This window comes from Protopterus annectens, chromosome 7.part1 (assembly GCF_019279795.1).
Source record: "Protopterus annectens isolate FY-2018-M chromosome 7.part1, PAN1.0, whole genome shotgun sequence".
Taxonomy (NCBI): domain Eukaryota; kingdom Metazoa; phylum Chordata; order Ceratodontiformes; family Protopteridae; genus Protopterus; species Protopterus annectens.
Window position 1 is genome coordinate 36,087,385 of NC_056740.1, and position 19,516 is coordinate 36,106,900.

Below are 19,516 nucleotides of genomic sequence, written 5' to 3' on the forward strand. Positions count from 1 at the left end.
TATCAAAAGCCTAGGCGAGGTCTAGATAGGCTGTGTGAGCCACCTTACCCTCATCTACAGCTTTGGTGACTGCTTCAAAGAAGTCTATCAGGTTTAGGAGACATGACCTGCCTTTTACAAACCCAAACTGGGTGGGGTCCAGAGTTTGGAGATTACCAATGTCTTTGTTTATAAGTTCCATGATGATATATTCCACGGCCTTGCAGACCAGGCTTGTTAGGTTATTGGGATGGTAGTTCCTAGGGTCCGTGGTGGCTCCCCCTATGTGGAGTCTACACATTTCCACTGATGACCATATAGATATATGATGCACAACTAATGTAATGATGTAAAATAGGTTGAGTTCGGTGTATGCCTGTGTTAACAATTCCACTACACTGCATGTGATTCAGACCAAACATTTTTTGGAGGTGATGTACAGCATGAAGCCCAGTTCTAGCATAGGTATAGCTGTAATATGACTGTACTCCATCATGAACATACTGCTATATCACATCAGTATTACCACTGCATAGCTTGCATAAACACATTTGGATTTATGTCAGGATTTCAAGGCAGTATAACATTTTTCACTGCCAATGTTAGGGAAACAGTGACCATGTGGCACATGTGCTGAGTGTTGACTTATAGAGGGTGCTACATGTACTGTTTGGCATGTCTACAATATCACAGTGACACCTTCCTCACTCATTGAAGCTAGACTTTGTAGTGCTGTAGTTTTTGTGCATATGAGCATAAAAGATGCATTGTCATGAGTCTCACATAGAGATGTACCGTTCATTATGATGGATCACTTCTGAATTCACACATCATTTGCAGATACTGCTGAGAATATCCATTGCTATTACATGTGGCAGATGTGTGCAATACACAGCTGTGTGTAGGCAATCCACCCATACTAGTGTGCTGTTTGTAAGTGTTGTTATCAGTATTGCTAATACCTATGTCAGCCAGGGATGTTTTAGTCAATTTATCACATTTGGCACAGTGAGCTGCCACACAATTTGTTGACCATACAGAACTATTCTTTGGGATGCATACCTATTAGAATTTGACAGTGAAGACTTCCCTTCAAGATGTTCTACTAGATGCTTGTGTGATACATCTTTCTGTGTTGCACCCAGTAAATATACAGCTCAGTGACAACATTGATGGCATGGGTTTGATTCTCACAGGTGTGGTTGTGGATTATGTGTCATGCAAACATCATAACTGGCTAGGATTGCCTCTGACTTCAACTCCAGGTTTAACACTGGGCCTCTTGACCCTGACAAAAAGTGGAGATTTTTGGGTAAGTAATGGTGAATTTCAACTACAGAATGCTGACAATCATTATAGTTGTACACGTCTGTTCCTGCAGAACATGTACAATAAGTTGTACTCACATATTCTGTTAATCCTGCAGAATGATTGTAGTATTTTAAAAGTGTACTCAATTGTGCCTGTTTTTGTTTACATTTTTCCAGGAGTCTGTTGCTATCTGCCCGTGACTGGTTGAGAGGTATGCTGACATGCCAATCACATTCAAGCAAGTAATTCTGCAGATCTTCATACTATACACATATCCCCTATTGGATATACCATTCTTGCTAAATGTCCTCTCCAATGAACATGTCAGTGATGTTTATATCACACCCATTCACCTATGTAACATTGTGTGTCTATTTTATATATATATATATATATATATATATATATATATATATATATATATATATATATATATATATCATGTGTGATGCTATAATATACTCGCCCAGGAGGGTAAACAGCAGTACATACACCACTATCTACATATGTGCTTAATGTTATGCTACTGACTTTTCTTGGAAGTGTACATACCTTGACATATCTTATCTTGGGTACATTGCCATAGTTACCGTGCCCTCTTCCTCTTCCTTCATTCCTATCATTCATGGCTGTGCCCATTTTCATCAGCACGCTTTCCCTGTATTGTGTATGTTTCATTACTTCATTCTGCAAATACTTATTATTGTGTACATTGCACGCAATACACTTTTCTTTACGGTATTAATACTGCTGTTATTGCAATATTTTCACCCCCGGTAGTCATTGTGGCTGCCAGCTCAATCTCACTGAGCAGGTTTGGTTGTAAACAAAGTTGAATGCTACCTGTTTCTATGCTTGCGCTGCTCTGCACTGTTTCCTAACAGCAGCAGCATTGTTGCTGGCCGTGAAATCATGCTTCTATTTGTGTAAGCGAAATGAGCAACATGAATACGCAATTAGCATTACTGCTCATTGCACTAACATGTAAACTCTGTGTAGGCTTCAGGCAAAGCCTACACTGAGTTTATTGAATTCCCGAGCATGGCTTAATATGTAGTGAGAAAAATCTGTCTGTCTGGAGTGGTGATACAAAGAAGAAAAAGAATAGTCCCATTTCTGTTATTAAGTTGGAACTAGTTATTCATAAATGGGCTGAGTTTTCAGTAGTTAGAATTATGCCACATCCACAGCACAATAACTGTATACAATTAGACAGTGAGCTTGCACCTTCACCTCTGTTACTGGTAATTACTATAAAAAAAAGATGCAGTTTACGATACTACAGTAGTTTATCCATTCAGTAGCTTAAGATATTATGCAACAGATCACAGAAGATTCTTAGGAACACTTACAAAGAGAAACAACTTGTATGTAATATTTTTACTTTTTAAAGATGTAGTATCTCATGTTATGTTTGCCAAACACCAAGAGCTCCGAGTTATATCATAGTACTCCATACCTGTTACAGATGCTACATTCCTAATACAGCAAGTGGCACAAGCACTTGTTGATTCAGAAAACAAACATTCCACCCTGTGTTTGTGTCTTAGCAACAAAAAATCAATTATATAAAGGGACAGAGTTCACTAACAGCAGTTTGTTACTTGCAGACTAGATAGGCCATGCGCTAATGCAAATAGACTATAAACTAATCTATAAACAACACTTTATCAAGATGTACAGTACGCTATCATTAGTTAAACAGTACCTCTTAACCATCCAGATTTTGGAAGAATAATCCTAATGTGTTCTCAAGCTTTTGCTCAATCTCTCCTAAAACTGGAAATTATTTTGAGAAGTTCTAAGCTGATAGTACCATAATTAAATAAACCCCCAGATTTAAAAATCTTCCATGCAGGACTAGTTTAGTCCTGCAAGAAAGCTGCCATGTAGGAGCAGGATGGCAGCACAACATGCATATTAATGAAGCGCGTTGCCTGAGTTCCTAATCATACATGGAGAGTGTAAGAGTGCAGGGGGCATGTCTGAGAGCAGAGCTCCCAGAATATACACGACCCCACAATAAAGAATAGCAGAAAGCCCAAAGGAAGGACCGAGACTGCTCATAGGTGTCCGCTTACCCCCATCAACATCCCCCCACATGTACAACAGCAATAGTAAACACAAACAATATAAAAATACCAATTTTTTTTTTATGAAACTGATTAAATCTAACCATAGGTGTGCGGGTTTGCCCAATGCTTAGCTACGGTTAATGCAGCTTAAATGGCTGAAGAGGATAAAAAGGAAAATATATGCAAATGAAGCAATATAGTAATAGTGTAGTGGGCAGAACATTTGCCTTACGAGCAGGCAATCCCGGTTTGAGTCCCACTGTAGCACTTTTCATGTCAAATCACTTTATGACCAATATTTTAAGTTGCATAACCTACTAAATTACATACATTTGTGAACTGGAGTACTGCATTAAATGCAGATGTGAGGTGTCAGTGTCATAATGTTGCAAAGTCCACAGATAATCACATATGCACCATACAGTACATATACACAGGAATCAGGGAAACAAATGGAAGGTAAAATGTGCAGTGAATGATAACTCCAAACAGCTTCCAAATCCCCACCTTCCCAAGAACCATTATACATTACTGTCTAAATTAGTGCAGTGGTAAGCGGGAGTAAGCACTAGTAAGCAAGTGTAAGCACTATTAAGCAATAGTAAGTGTGAGTAAGCATATGTAAGCACTAGTAAGTGGGTTTAAGCCTGTTTGCATGGGGGTAAGCAATGCTTATACAGGGTAAGAAATATTGAAGTCAACTCTCTGTAAGCATCATAGCAGTGCTTACCCTCGCACAAACCCACTTACATGTGCTTAAAAGTGCCTTATTCACTTTGTATCCAACGGCCCATGTTCTGCCAAGCAACAAAAAAACAGGCTTGCCAGTCTTGAACCTAGGACCCTATACACTACAGACACAGTAGTTAACCACCAAGCCATTACAGCAGTACATAAGAATGAGGTATCACCAAACAAATCCTCACGATAGTAAAATCAAAATGAACATGTGAAAGGAACCAGTATACAGTCATATGTTCTATAACCTACTACATAAGATAAATATGTGAACTGGAGTACAGAAGTAAGGCCAGATGTGAGGTAATTGTAATTTACACACAAGGACCCTGTACAATATATGTACACATGAATCATGGATACCAGACATATATATATATATATATATATATATATATATATATATATATATATGATGTAATGAATAATAAATCAATGCCAAAAAGCAAGTATAATGCTAAGTAAATATTAAGCAACACTAAGCATTGCACAGTCCAGCTTAATTGGTGTAAGCAATGTGTAGGGCAGCTAACTCAATTTGCCCAGTGGCACACCCCTTTAAACAATGCCAACCTTAGGTAAGCAGGTTTGCCCACAGCTTAGCCTTTTCAAAACTGGCCAATCATGGCAAAGTGCAGGAATTCAGCCCTACTTAAACCCAACAGGTGGGAATACATCTCATAACTGGTTGTAGCTTCCCTTGCAGGAACCATGGCAGAAAGGGGAGAGGGAGTATACTTTCAGGTGCAGTGCTGGGGCATCCAGGAGTCCACAGTCATGGCAGGACTCCTTGTCAAAGACCATGAGCAGAGACTGCTGCAGGGCCAGTACCAGGGTTCCCAATATAAGGTGGAAGCCTGGGACTGTCTCGCCTGTGACTTCACCAGTGCCAATGGCATACTCTGAACTGATGAGAAAGTCAGGCATCACTATGCCAACCAGAAGCAGCATTAGGGGAATCTCTTGGATCAGTGGATCCAAGAGGCTAAGACAGCAGGGGTTGTCCCAGATGTGTCTAAGTACCACACCACTATGTGTTTAATAATTGCCAGCTCATGTATATTATGGATAGGTATGGTGAAATATTCCTGTTATGTCCTTCACAGCGGCAAGTGAGCAGGCTGTGAACCAGGAAACCCATGGGTGTTGCCTGCAGAATTTGCAATGCGAGGCAGGTTAGTAATCTCTTGCATGTACTGCCATAGGAAATAAGTCTAAAAGCATTATAGGTTCATAGGTTCATAGGTTGGTACTAGGCTGTCAGCTCTAGGGCCTATACAAGCCTAGCCATAACAATTCCCTGGCTATTTCTTCCCAAACTATTTACTTCCCTGGACCCCTGTCTAGCAGGGTAACTGACGTGATCCCCAGGGTGAATTTCTTTTCTCCCATCCAACCGTCAAGGTTCCTTTTGAAGAGGGCCAAAGAGGCACTCTGCTTGACATGTATGGGCAATCTATTCCAGTGTCTGGAGAGTCTCTGGGTCAGGAACCTATCCCTCCAGCATGTTTTGTTTATTGTGATGACAAGGTTTAGATCCCTGAAGTGTGTGGCTCTGAGGGATTGGGATTTCTTTAAGTCTAGCATGTCCAGCAGGTTTGGGTTTGACAAGGCCTTGCATGTTAAGCAGAGATCGCCTCTGAGTAGACGATATGCGACAGAGTATAGCTGGAGTTTTTTAAGGCGGTCAGCGTAGGGCATCTGCTTTAGGCCTGTGATTCTTTTAGTGAGGTATTTCTGTGGCCTTTCCAGTTGTTGCAGATGTCTTGAGAGGTACATACCAAATGGGGTGTTGTAGTTTATAATGGGTCTAATGAGGGATGAGTATAGTGGGACAATGGCCTCCTTTTTTCTGGATGAAAAGCCCTTAGTGATGAGGTGTGCCACATAGAAGGATTTCCTGACTGTTATGGCAATGTGGTTATCAAAGATGAGATCACTGTTCACCTGTGTCCCTAAGTCTCTTATCACACTTTCGGTGTTTAGTGTACTGCCACCTATATGGTAATTCACGGGTACATGTTTTTTCCCAAAGGGGATAACTAAACATTTCTTGGCATTGAGCTTGAGCTCATTGCTCTGGCACCAAGCATCTGTTTCTGTAAGGCCCTTTTGTAGAGTATCCACATCATTTGGGGATTCAATAATGGCTCCCAGTGAGGTACTCCACTTGTCACTTGTCTGGAGATGGATTTGGAGTCGGCTACTTTTACAGTATGGGCTCTATCAGTAAGCCAGTTAGCAACCCTTTGGGTGATGTAGGGATTAATGCCCAGCTTAGTAAGTTTATCTATGATTCCAGAGTGGGGGGTGGTGTCAAAGGCCTTGGCAAGGTCTAGATAGGCTGTGAGGACCACCTTACCCTTGTCCATGACTCTGGAGACTGAGTTGAAGAAGCCAATCAGGTTCAGGAGACAAGATCGGCCCTTCAAAAACCCAAACTAGGTGGGGTCTAGTGTTTGAAGGTTGCCAATGTCTTTGTTTATAAGTTCCATGAAAATACACTCCATGGCCTTGCAGATAAGGCTCGTCAGACTGATGGGACGGTAGTTTCCGGGATCCAAGGTGGATCCCCCCTTGTGGAGTGGGATAACAGTAGCTCTGCGCCACTCAGTGGGCATGAAACCTGAGGTGAGGCTATGATTAAATGTGAGGTGCCAGTTCATATTGTAGTTCATGTAGTACACAGCCCAGGATGTCATCTGGTCCCATGGATGCTGTATTCTTAGTTTTGGAGAGTGCGTTTTTTTACCTTTGTGGCCGTTATTACTGGAATTCCAGTATTGAGATGGGCCATTTAGGGGGTGAGAGGGGGGTGAAGTTGGCACTGAATCGATCTGCCAGGATACTGTCCATATCCTTGGGATCAGTATATTTAATGCCATTCTGTTTTAGCTCAGAACAAATCTGAGCATTGCCATTTAGATTCTTGACATAGTTATAGAATGCCTTGTGGTTGTCTTTGGAATCTTTGACAATTTTATTTTCGTAACTAGCTTTGGAGGATTTTATGAGGGATCTCAGTTTCTTACTGAGGCTGGTAAGGGAGTTTTTTGCATCCTGGGATTTTCCTTTTTCCTGCAACAGTTTCTTCCTTTTGTTGTAAAGTTTGTTTATAGCAGGGGACTACCAGATTGGCTTCCTTTTTTTGCATGAGAGCATCTTGGTTCTATTTGGGATGGCATGATTTATGCATGAGTGAATGTGCTCATACAGTGTCTTAGTGTAGGATTCAGTAGTTGAACTTTCAATTCTCGTCTGCATGGGTGTCATGAAGTTTGTCACTTCTGACTTGTGTAGCATGAAGTTGGCTTTGGAGAAGTTTTTTATGGAGGTTTCCTTACTGGGGGGGGTGGGATGTTGATGTTAAGGGTGATTAGCTTATGGTCAGACCTGACTAACGAGGGGGTGACCATAGGTGTGGAGCATCGATTTCCCATGTTGGTAATGACTAGGTCTAGGATATTGGAGCCCCTGGAGGGACTATGGATTATTTGATCCAGGGCATTGGAATTTATGAATTCCAAGAACCTTTGGGCAAAGGTGTTGGCACATGAGTAGTTTTCCCAGTTAATGGCAGGGTAGTTAAAATCACCCAGTATTAGGGTGTTTGGTTCTTTCTTAATATTTTTGTTTAGAAAAGTGTAGTGAGAATATTGGGGTATGTTGGGTGATCTATAGCAAAATACAATTCAGATTGCAGTCTTACCTAGTGTTAGTTGCACCTGGAGAATTTCAGATGCATTGTGTTGGGCAGCTAGCCTGGTGGTTTGAATATCCTTGGTGAATATTGACACTCCTCCACCTTTAGTGTTTCGGTCCTGGTTTGGTGGCTGAAAAGTGTGGTAAGTGTTGTAGCATGGTATTGCAGGGGTGCTCTCTGGAGCCTTAAACCAGGTCTCAGTTACTGCACAGATATCGATGTTCTCAATTTTTAGGAGTGCCTTGAGTGAGTGCATTTTGAGGTTTAGACTTCTAGCATTGAGTAGCATTACCTTTAGATTTTGCATGCTTGTACCTGTTACAGTGGTGGTTTTGTCCTTTGAACTTTGCCTAAAAAAGGCACTATAGGGGTGGCAAGAACCTTAGCCAGTAACCTGAATCCCAGGGGCGACAGGTGCAGACCATCTCTGGCAAAGCATCGTGGTCTGTTGATCATGTTGTCCCAGGCATGCAGATACTGGATCCCCTTTGAATGACACCAGAAGCTTAGCCAATTGTTGAAGTCAGTCATTTTATCCTTATATTGTGGTATCATTCTGGGCGAAGGCAGGATGCTACTCAGGGCTAGGGTCATACCTGCCTGGGCCACATGATCCGAGAGCTCTTCCATGTCTCTTTTCATGTAGACCAGGGAGGTACATCTTAAGTCATTCACTCCAACATATACAATGACAGAGTCATATTTGTACTTGTTGTGGAATGACTTGAGTGCATGCATTATGTTGCGGATCCTGGCACTCAACAGGCAGCTGACTTTAATTTTTACCTTGTTCAACCTGGTGAGTGGGACATCAGTGTGCCGGACTATAGAGTCACCTATGACTAAAGTGTTAGGTACATTGTGTTGCCTTAGGGACTGTTGCTGGGTGGCACACTGATGTTGTGAGCTATGTGACACTTTAGTTGTGATTGGTGTTTGTTTGCGTTTCAGCTTCAGAGGTCCTTGTTGCCTGGGCAGGTTACAGTTAAGGGCCTCTGCATATGTGGATTTAGTGTTGCTTTATGTGGGTGTTAGTGGTGTGGGTTTAGAAGGGCTATGTGTTTCTTGAGGTGTAGTGTGGGTATTAACCTTCTCCTCTTGACTGTCTAGCACAATCTTGGGTGGAGAGAGCTTTGCTTCCATTTTGGCTATGTAAGTGCATTTCTCACAGGTTTTAGTGTTGACAGGTAGGAGGAGAGGGTTGTCTGTGTACATGAGGCAATTCCTGCATTGCCCCAGTATGCCCAAATCCACCAGGTGGACAGGAGAAATCACCGGAAGCTGACCCTTGGACATGCCTGGTTTGGTGCTTTTTTTTTTTTTTTTTTTTTTTTGTAAAGTACAGGTGCTGTTTTCCCTTACCTTAGCAAGGTACTTTGCAATTATAGGCTGTTTAGTGCCTACTATTAATTTCTCCTTATTAACAAGGAGAGTTGAGTGCTTGTATCAGTTTAAGGCTTCTTAGTACTTTCCAACAGGTATTAGAGCAAATGCTAGCCACAGGGATGCTTAAAGGTAAGATGAAAAAAAAATGCCCACTGCAGTGTGCACTAGAGATGTTATATGTGAAAGTAGGTAACTTAAGTTTTGCCTGTTTAAAAAGTTAAGGTTTAGTGGAGAGTTACTATTTTTAAAACAGCAAGATGGATTGAAAGAGGTGGTCACTTTTGAATTCTGGTACTATGGAATACAGTAGGATGGCCAATAAATTTAAATACTTGAAGGGGATTTCAAAAATGATGATTTTGTGATTACTCACACAAGCCAGTGAAAGTAGAGAGGAAATGAGATATATGGTCAGATTAACATAAGAGGCAGGCAACTAGAAAGACAGTGGTATTTAACAAGACAACTGTATCTGGGTGGAAGGGCGGGAAAAAATTTCTGCCTGACTCAGAAGAGACAGAGCTGTGGTCTCTTTTGAAGTTTTAATATGCTGTAAAGTAGAATGCAAGTAAAACACAAGGTGAAGAAAACAAACCACAGTATTCAAAATATAAAAAGGCAATAAAGTAATACAAAACACAAAAAAATAAAAGCAAACTAACCTTTCCTTCACAGCAAAGTGTAGCAGAGTCTGGATGAGACTTTCTGGTAAAGCTCTGAAATGTTTTATTTTACCCCTTAAATAGAAGGTTTAGTTCCTAGCTCCACCTCCTCAGTTCACAAATGATTAACCTTAAATGACCTCTTCTATCTTATGAATGAGTCCTTAATTGATCAGTTTTAACTTCTGCCTGACTTAGAAGAGACAGAGCTCTGGTCCCTTTTGAAGTTTTAATATGCTGTTAAAGTAGAATGCAAGTAAAACACAAGGTAAAGAAAACAAACCACAGTATTCAAAATATAAAAAGGCAATAAAGTAATACAAAATACAAAAAATAAAAGCAAACTCACGTTTCCTTCACAACAAAGTGTAGTAGAGTCTGAATGAGCCTTTCTGGTAAGTTAATTGCCAGTATAAAACCTGTATTGTTTAAGGCAAGTAGAGCATACACCGGAGAATGTGGCAGGAAGAGTCTCATATAGTTTGTATGTAAATAAAAGCATAATAGCCTGACAATAAAGGTCTAACTGCTGAATTGCATGTGTATACTCTGGCATCATATGGTAATGTAGATCTGCAATCACTTAATAGTACTGTTGTATTAAGCACTGTTACCCACACTGTGCAACATAAATAGAATGTGTAAGAATATCTGTACATGACTGGTGTAATCCCCAGAGGTAATTTAGTACAACTTAGAGAGACATAGACAGAGAACAGTGAAAAGACAGGCAACAAAATCCGAAAATCACATGCAACTGAGACGTGAACAATTGTACTTTGAGCGTACACAGACATGGTTCGAATCCTGGGAGTGGTAGTAGTCTGCATACAGATTCATACAGATATCTACAGAATGTCCAGTAAATTGGTCCATATCTGCTGCCTGTTACTCTATACCCCTGGGAAATTAGTGAGATGATCCCAGACATATAGGCAGCAAATAAGAAATACAACTGATTGTCACACAGCTACAAGAATAAATCTGTCACTCTAGCAACTCCTGAAACTGTTGTGAGAGTAATAAGCCAAGTATGTCCTATCTATACCCCCATGTTGTCAAGCTGTGACCAGAGTGTGTACAGTAACAGAGTGAGATGTATGTGCATAATACTAATGTGAAATCTGGTACTTTGTGTGACAACATTCAGGTAGTGCTAACAAACATTGCTCCTACAGGTACATCCGATATGAACACTGTGCCGAGAAATAAAAGCTTAATAACCTGTACTGGTACTTTTTACTCTGGTATTGTATGGAATTGCGAGAGTTGCAGTTGCTCTGAATAATAAGGTATCACTGATTACTGTCACCCACACTGTGCGACATAATATAACTGTATAGGAAATCCTGTATAAGTGTGTTGTAAGTCACTAAAGATTGAAGAGGGAAATAGTCTACATATGTCCCAGTTCACCTGCATGTGGTCAAGACATGGCCAGAATCTGTGCAAAAAGAGATGGACAGGTATGTGCATAACATCAACCTGGAATCTGGGAGTATGTGTAGAAACAGTTAGTGTTAACAAACAATTCCTCCACAGGTATACCAGGTAAGAGGTGCATACTGCAGGTAAAACCAGGCCAAGTATAAAGATGACGACAGCCATATCACTGTCCAAACTAAGGCAATAGGGTAGTGTAGTAATACTTGTAAGGTACAGATAGCACTGACTAGGAAAGTAATGTGAACTACAGGAATATACTAGTTGTTAATTGAAATCTTTCCCCCCCCCCACCATATCTCCAACAATACACTAAATACCCACCTCAATTGTTATGTGATGACTCCACTGTTACGTTGGGACATATGTCCTATTGGTTGATAATTATTTAAATCTGTTTCTATGCATGTGCTATGTTGAAATACTCCAACACTGGTGGCATGGTGCCATCAATGTACCTGCATGCTGTTGTTATTACTACTGTGGTCCCATATATGCATGTGTTCCGTTTGCTATGCAACTGCTCCGTATCTGGTGTCTAGGTTAATGGGAATATCTATGCATGCTGTTATACCTAACCCTGGAATGTGTTGACTATTACTAACCCACACCATAAACACCATAGCATGTATGGGGATGCGGGTCCCAGTGGACCCACCTGTCCCACCTTAGCTGGCTGTGACACCGGGCACCAGCACAACTGGGGCGCAACCTGGGACCTCCTCATTCTTTGGTCCTGCACCATCTTTGGGTGGAACTGCCTCAGTGGATGGGCCCCCCTGGGAGAAAGCCTGGACAGGAATCTGTCACCCATCGCCAGGGCCGGGTCGTGGTGCATAGAGAGCTCGATCAGCAGTTTGGAGATCTTTTACGCCAGCTCAAGGGCTGCCTGTCATGACAAGAGGATTGGCCTGGCTCTCTAACTCAGCCCCTAGCACAGCAACCTTCGGGGCTGTGAAGGTGCAGTGGTGACTGCCCATGGGTGGAGATCTCACTCCCACTGTTTCCACTAGGGGGCTCATGGGCTTCCAATTCCCAACACCCTCCTCGTCAAGGTGTTTACCCCCACATGTGTCATATACCGCCCCTGTATGTGTCTTGATTGTCTTGTCTGTTAACCTACCCAACCTACCTCCCCAAATATACCTACTATCCCTCCCCAGCATCCCACTCTCACCTAAAAAAAAGGGCAATCTGTATCCCCAACAAAATCTTGCCGCATACATAGCTGTCCATTTCGTACACATGTTCACTGGACACATGTAATCTTGACTAATTGACATCACAACATTATTGTTGTCCTCACCCCTCTCTCAGGGGTTTGTGTGTCCAAATCTACCTCCAAAGTCAGTGTATATGCACAGCTGTTGCTGTAGAAGAAATGGGCAGCTATGGCATACAGGCAGACTGCCACAACACTGCCCTCCATTTTATATGGGGGAATATACATGTACCTGCATATATAGCAAGCTCTACAGGCATGTCACAGCACAGAGTAACAGACACTTGTGTGAAAGTGCATAATCACAACCAATGTGAACACAGCCACAGCCACATATTGTAGCTAGCATAATATTACAGTATATGGACTATCTGATCAACACTGTCCTCATATGTGCCACTCACACACTAACCTTATATATACTGGGCCACTACACAGTGTGGTCCAGTGCCTGTCTGTGGTATGGGAAATGTGTGTGTTTGGCCCTACAAACATGTAAGACAATAGGGTAGCATACAGTGGAGCAGCATGTAATATCAGATAGAACAGGACCAAGAACAATGACATCTACCACAGTTTGTACACAGGCCACAGTACATATTCACAATACACACACTGTCGACAATCACCATAAGTACACAGTCCACAGTACTGTTCACGCAACCGCAGTATGCCCAGGTTATTTCCTCAAAGAGAACAACTACTATACATAACATGTATCACAGTCTGATAGCCCACTGGCTTGTTATCAGATATGTCAATAAATTATAGTGTACAGGACATATGCACTTCTTACTGCATGAAATATGTACACAGGTTGACAGAGTTGTGGCTGGAGGCACAAACATAGGGCCATTATTGACATGTTGCTGTGATAACCTCATACAGGGTTTGTTGCAACATATGCCCTATGAGGGATATGAGGTCAGTAACTCTCGTGTCTGTCACCACGTACTGTCTGCAATCCTCACACTATGCTTCTGCAGTTCACAGTTAGGTGATCTGTGGGTAGCACAAGAAACAAAAGGCACCACACACTGCCCAGTCTGCAGATGACCCTTCAGGTGGGGACTTTCTCACAAACATAGCACTGTCATGACAGGTATTAAAACATGTAGAGCAGCCATATCCATACACACCCTGTTAAACAAACATTACTCCAAATGCAACACTTACATTCTGTAGTCATGTCTGGCACCCCCCCTCCTGTGTATGGCCTATTTCCACATTGTATGTTGTTAGAGGCAAATCACCAATCCACCTGTGATGCTGTTTGCCAAACAACAGATCTAGGTCCTGCTCAAAGTGAATGAAAAGGCCCAACACCAACATGATATTCCTAGATATTGGAGTGTGTTTCCATGCAATTGGCTATGGGAATATTACCACAGCTGTTCCACATGCAATCAGCTAGTGGAGGGCTGCAATTCATGCAGAGGCCATCAGCTGATCATGAGCATCACTTATAAAGCACATACTGCTGCCTAAGCAAAGCAGGTGTAAGTCTCCACATTCACCAGAGAAGGAATGAGAAAAGCAGGCAGAGGCAAATATAAGTCATGGAGGGGTGTGAGAGTAAAACTTAAGGATGTTTGTGTCACACACCTACCAGTACAGGGTATCAAACCCCTGACTGACTATGCATTGCTATCACATGTATCTGTAGTTATTGGATGCACCACATAGGTTACATGTTGTGGAGCTCTCCAAATGTATATGTGATCATGAGTGACATCTGCAACAGTGATATGGTAGTTATACAGTAGGTGTAGTACACGTGCCTGTCCACATGAAAAGGTGTCAGCGTCAACACAGCTACACTCTCTCAGGGACCCACACACATTGACATACTTGTCAGGGTCAGGAATACAACTCCTCACTAGTTAGTTTGCCACAATGCAGTACTGTGCAGGTATCACATGCACCACAGGGGTTATCCAGAGGTTATATGGCAAAGGGTATGTGGAGGTGTCTGATAAGCAGTATGCTTCAGTATGCCAATGGGGTTGTAATGAGTGTGAATGTGATCATAAGCATCATACATCACACACACGCAGGCACAGGGTTCCAGTACTGACATGCATGGGTGCATTGCTTCACAAGTGTGTAGTGGTCAACTGTACTAGATTGCTATACAAGGCTAGGTTATGGGTATACCTTGGCATCAGGCCACATGACAATGGTCTGCAGTGTGGCTCAGGGGTGTAGTGTCTGGACTGGCCTACAGTGGTGGGTATTGTATTCACCATCCAGTCTCCTAGGTAACTATTGTGTGTGACCATTGCTGTGCATTGCTTGCCATGTATGTGTTCTTTAGTCTATGACATGGATGGTGTCTAGGATCTGCCCATGTCCCACATGCATGTACAGTGATATCTGGAACTGTACCTGGTGTGTCTGGCTCATGTTGTGTACCAGGTTGTTATCATCAGATGTGCCAGCCCTGGCCTCATGTGGTGGGAACTGGTTATGGACAGCAGGTTGACCCTGCACCTACATTGATAGCATGATACAGCTATTCCCTGGTATCAGTGGCATCTGTACATACAGGACATGTGTTTAAGGCATGGTATGTCCTTTGTGGGTCACATTTGATGGCACCACAGGTGTTGCAGGTGTCCAGTGGGGCACATAGTGAAGGTGCACTGCCTGCATGTACGTGCCTATTGGACAGATGGACAGGGTTCCATGCCATCTGTAGTCCAGTGCAGTTCCACCATGGTTATTATCTGTGGGCAATAAGCAGGGTGCTACCAACATAGTGGTTGTTGCCTAGGCAAATGTGTTTGTGTATTAGACATGGGTTGAGAGTGTTCTCTGGGTAATGCAAGGCTTGCTAACTTTGTTTGCCAGGCCTTGATGTCACATTTAGGGGTATAGATTGGCACTCCAACCTCTTGGCTATTCCACATTTGTTATCCCTTTAAGGTGGACATTGTGGCATATACTAGGCCCACCGTATAAGAAATTTGCAAAACTCGCATCACAATGAGTCCAGTTGTTACACACTCACACAGGATATGAATGACAAACACAAAGACACCTGCCATGTCTGGGATTAAAACTCCTACCTAATTAGTTTATTACACTACAGCACTATGCAGTTATAGGCTGCACCATGGAGGTTTCTGGAGTATTCCTTCCCCAAAGGTGTATTTCACAGTGAATGACATCAGCAGGGTTGCCAAAGTAGGGCATTTGAATTATAATGCTTGTGACTAGCCTAAAAAGCATTGCTCCCTAAACAGACATAGAAACACACACACAAACATTCACACTTGTCATGTGTGGGAATAGAACCCCTACCAGAGTACTATATCACATTACAGCATTATGCTGTTATAGGATGTGCCACGGAGATTTCTGGGCTACACCTTTCCCAAAAAGTATATTTCAAAGTGAATGACATCTGCAGCCTTGCCAAAGTAGGGCCTTTGATCTGCAGTGAGTGTGACTAGCCTAAAATGCATTGCTCCCTACACAAACAAAGGAACACACACAAAAACACCCACACTTGTCATGTGCTGGACTAGAACCCCTACCAGAGTTCTATATCACACTACAGCATTAGGCTGTTATAGGACATGCCACAGAGATTACTGGGCTACACCTTTCCCAAAGATGTATTTCACAGTGAATGACATTAGCAGCCATGCCAAAGTAGGGCATTTGAATTGTAGTGAGTGCATCTAGCCTAAAAAGCATTGCTCCCCCACACAGACAGAGACAAAACAAGTGTCATTTCTGGGACTAAAACTCCTACCTAACTAGTTTATCACACTACAGGAGTATGAAGTTATAGGATGTACCACAGAGATTACTAGGCTCTGTTGTTCCCATTGGTGTATTTCACAGTGAATGACATCAGCTGCCATGCCAAAGAAGGGCATTTGAATTGTAGTGAGTGTGTCTAGCCTAAAAGGCATTGGTCCCTACACACAATTGCCATATCTGGGATTAGAACTCCTACCTAACTAGTTTATCACATTATAGCTGTATGCAGTTATAGGACACACCACAGTGATTACTGGGCTATATCTTTCCCAAAAGGGTATTTCACAGTGAATGACATCAGCAGCTTTGCTAAAGTTGAGCATTTGAATTGTAGTGAGCGTGACTTGCCTAAAATGCATTGTTCTCTACACAGACAGAGATACACACACACACACACACACACACACACACACACACACACACACACACACACACACACACACACTTGCCATGTCTGGGATTAGAACTCCTACCTGACTAGTTTATTACACTCCAGCATTACACAGTTTTAGGACATGCCACTGATATTACTGGGCTACTTTATTTCCAAAGGTGTATTTCAAAGTGGATGACATCAGCAGGCTTGTCATAGTAGGGCTATGGGGAGGGCAGTATGTATGCATGGGCCAAAACCCATTCATCTAGAGGTTGTCACACCACATGTGGGCACACGGAGGGTTATATGCTGCAGGTACGTGTAAACAGCTGCTAGATGACTACTGCCTTGTACAGTCATGTTGCACAGCTAGCACTTGCAACACATAGTCTGTAATGCTGATGGATACCAGTGGCTAATGTCTACAGTGAGTGACATTTACACATCATGTAGTTGTAGCCATTTAGCTGTGTGCTGGGTGGGACAGGCCTCATGATGGATGGCTCTTTGTCACAGCCACACTCTTCCACCTCTCTATGTATGTCTACTTTTGGCTTACTATAGTGTGTTGTCCTTGGATATATGTCTGTATTCCTATCCACTGTGTGTGCAAAGCATGACTGGTACATAATGAGGAGTGTATGCACTAGCATCTGCAACTGTCAGCTATGTATGGTCCACTGTTGTTTGTAGACAAGGGCTTCATTTGTTTAAATGTGTGAGCATGCCCAGTATGACCTTTCAGTATGTTGTTGTCTAACATTGCCGTCATTCCTCTCTGCGTGTGTGAGCATGCCCAGTATGCCCTTCTATATTGAATGTGTGGATCCATTCCAGGTAGTTTTTATTCCAATGCAGACCTTTGTGTTGTACACCTACAAGTAGCAGACTGTTTCTGCAGGGTATCCATAGATCATTTGGCAATATGGGGACAAACTGTGCAGGGGATAGTGGGTACTGCAAGTGATTGTGTCTGTGCTGCTTCTGTTACATGGTACTGGTGTTAGCAGAGATATTCAGACATGTGTACTTTTATACACTGTAATGTTTTATGTCCTCCTGTACTGTCAGGGGGACATTCTTGCTCACAGTGATGTCCTGGAGGACAAGCGTGACTACAGCTGTGTCCTGTATTGTGGGCAGATGCCCAACATATTCATGGTAAGTTATACCATTTTGGAGGGGGAGCTGCAGACACTTGCTGTGGGTCTGCATATCTGGTTCAGCACCTTGGTACAGTGCTGGCAGAGGATCCCATACTTGTACATCCATTGACATGACAGTATGACCTTATCGTGCTGTGGCAGTACCTCACAGCTGTACAGATTCACACAGGTTACCCAGAGGCAGTGGCCATGAATCAGGACATTACCCCTATTGTGGTGTACGAGCAAGTATGTAGCCACCCATTTATGTGTTTGCAGCCAGGGATAGTGCGTGCACACAGCTGTGTGTCAGATCTTGCACATTCCATGCTGCCCATGCTCTCACCTCCCTTCTATTATTCTATCCTCATCCATACATTATGCATACGTTCTCTGATACTTTCCCTAAGGTTATCACCTCATCACAGCTGTGTTTTGGTGTTGGTCCACAGTTCATGCAGTGGGACATGGTGGGAATGTTACTGTGGTTTGTCCACATAGCCTGGCATATGGCTTATGTGGAGTGTGTTATGTTGTTATTTGGGTGTCCATGACATAACATGCATTGGCAGTACGTGTGAGACACAGGTCTTTGGCAGAGGCCTGTAGGCCATTTGTTGGTGATGCAGGCCAGCTGTGGTAGGCCATATCATTCTGTCAGTCCTACAGTCTCAGACTGCTATACAGTATATTCCCTTGGGGTGACAGGGTAGGTGTGCTAGGTGTTCATGCCAATACTTTCTATCAGTCTTGATCAGGTGGTGTGGATGCTGGCAGGGTGCTAGATACGGCTAGGGGCACACCTGCATGAGACACCTGCACTGCATGTTGCATTCTTTTGCTATTGCCATATACAGGTGGGGGCATATTGTACCCATTACCAGCAGCAGGGATACGACCAGAGAGGTACCTATGGGTAGTGTTTGGGTGAGCTGGGTGCATGTGTGCTATGGACACTACTTGCATCTGACACACAGATATGCATGGGGCATTCCAGTTATGCTGGCATGTGCAGGTACATCAGCTGTTTCCCAATACATCAGTCCTACCACCTTTGTGATCTGCAAGCATTCGGGCAGACAACACCAGTATCCCCTACTACAGGCCTAGATAATGTGATGCATACCTGTATGTACAATTCCAAGGGTGTGTCCATTTCACAGTTACACATTATATACTGTATGTCTGGGGTACTTTCCCCTGTGTACTGCTTGTATATCTAGCCCAACAGCCATGCCATCTCAGTTTTTCAGATGGTGACACATATTGCCACCATACATTTACAATGGCTTACTGCTAGCATGTGTTATACTGGTGGGAATTGTCTATGGCACTGCAGTTGTGAGTACTTGGCCCTGTCATCAGCAGTAGTGGGCAATGGCCACCAGGTCATACCCTCAACATGCATACATACTGACCACTCTCACAAAATATGAAACACACTCTAACCTAACACACGCATACCTGCATATTGTGCAAATGCTACAATCTATCCTGCTACCTTGGCCACCTCTGGGCATCTGTGCTCCACTGGTAATATACCTACACATGCATGTTACTACATTTCTACATAGGATTGGGGGGGCACACTTGACTGTTACGATGTGGGTACATCACATTGGGGGTGGGCACACAAGACCATTACTACATTTCTAAATAGGTTGGGGGAGGCACACCTAACTATTACTACATTTCTAAGTAG